This window comes from Elephas maximus, chromosome 13 (genome assembly GCF_024166365.1).
Source record: "Elephas maximus indicus isolate mEleMax1 chromosome 13, mEleMax1 primary haplotype, whole genome shotgun sequence".
NCBI classification, from domain to species: domain Eukaryota; kingdom Metazoa; phylum Chordata; class Mammalia; order Proboscidea; family Elephantidae; genus Elephas; species Elephas maximus.
Window position 1 is genome coordinate 45964231 of NC_064831.1, and position 1941 is coordinate 45966171.

The following is a 1941-nucleotide window of genomic DNA, read 5'->3' on the forward strand; positions in this document are numbered from 1 at the left end:
GCGGGAATTCGGTCTCTTTGATGCGGCGCCGGCGGCGGCGGCTCCTCCTCCTCGCGGGGCCGCAGCGGCGGCTCGCCGAGCCTTCCAGCCGAGGAGCGGCCGAGGGCGGCGGGGCCGCGGGCCGACTTTGCAAAGTTTGGGAGGAAGACGAGGCCTCGCGGCGGCCGCTCAGCCGCGGCGGCTGGGAGCGCGGCCTGGGGGAGGCCCCCAGTGCCGGGCCGGCATGTGCGAAGGGCGCTGCGCCGCCGCCGCCTCCCACTCCTTCGCCGCCGCCGCCTCAGGAGCGTCTGACAGGGGAGGCGGGAGGCGGGCGGCCCGGCCCTGGCGGCGCGCACAGCGCCCTCTGAGGAGGAGGTCTGCTCTCTCGCGTTGCCGACGCGCAGACACAAAAGCCCCCGGCTGGAGCCGCCTGCCAAGCCCGCTCTGGGGCGGGCGAGGGACGTGGCGCGGCCCCGCGGCCTCCCCGCCCTGCTATCCCCAGCCCCGCACGGGGACGGGCTTCGGGGGGCGGGGGCCGCTCTAGTCCCCCGACGCCTCCCGCCGCCGCCTCGCGCCCCGCCTCGGCCCACCCCCCACGGCCCGCGCGCGCCCCACGCTCGGCCGGGCCCGCGGCCCTCGGAGCCGGCGGGGCAGCGCGCGCCGAGGGGCCCGGACCGCGGCCCTCACAGCCGGCGGGGCAGCGCGCGCCGAGGGGCCGGGGCCACCCTCCGCCCGCCAGGCCCGAGCAGGGCGCCGGCGGCCTCTGTGAGGAACGGCGCCTCGGAAGTTCGCCGCAGGCACGGCGGGCGGCTTGGCCTCGCGGCTGGGGACGTGAAGGAGGAACACGCGATCCGAGCAAACTTTGGAAGCGGGAACCGGAGCGGTCTTGGGGGGCTTGTGGAGACCCAGACCCCCGACTCCGCGGTCTGAACACCTGTTTGTAGAATGCTCCAGCGGCCCGCTTTGACTCGACTCTTGTGAAATAGCGACATAGAGTTAATGCCAGACGGGAGGGCGGGTCGAGCGGTGAGAAGACTGGACTTCATTTAGACGTTAAATTTCAGAAGGACGCCCAGTGGGCTTGTAGCTTGGATTTCCAGCCCTCGGTTGGGCTGTGTGAGCCCAGACCACTTAGGTAGCCTCTCTGGTCTTTACATCTCTAAAGGTCTCTCCCAGCTCTGACGTTCTTTGTTGTACTTTTACGAAGTTGTGCTCTGTGTTACTAGCTTTTCCAATTATCCTACCAAAGAGAATCTGTAAGGCGCAGACTCTGATCTTCAAACAGGTATTGGGCTGATTTTGATGTCGGAATCGCCGAAAAGCACACATTAGTCATGCGAGGACTTCAGACTAACCACAAACGGGGGTCTCATCCTTTTAGAGACAAGACCCATGTAATTCATTCAGCTGCACAGTGTCAGATAGGACAGGATATAAATACGAAGTCAGAGTACAGTGGTAACACTCCGTAACAGACAAGCACTGCAGCCGCCGAATCGGCCTGAAGACGGGGTACGTGTGGCCAGAGGTCAAGGGTACCTTTCTCTGATAAGTTTTGGGGGAAAATCCTGATTAGAAGACTCAGACTGGGATAAAGGAGAAAATGTCCCATACAGGAGTCACGTGTAAGAAGGCTCTCTCCCTTACACCCCACTAGAATGTAAGCTCCATGCAGACAGGAATTTTGTCCCATTCACTACTATCCTCTGTATCTAACAAACACTGGCACACAGTAAGTGTCCTCCCGCCCCCGGGTTTTTTGTTGTTGAATGAATGCAGGAATGAACAGATTGGAAGTGGTCCTGGGATTGGCTGGATTGAAAAGGCCTTGGTAAGTGTGATAAAGCAGAAGCAAATGGTATGATAAGGCATACTGGATCTTACACTGTATGTAGGGTTGTTGAGGAAGATGTGAAAGCACTTTGAAAATACCAGTGAATATGGAAAGTTTTTATTATATAT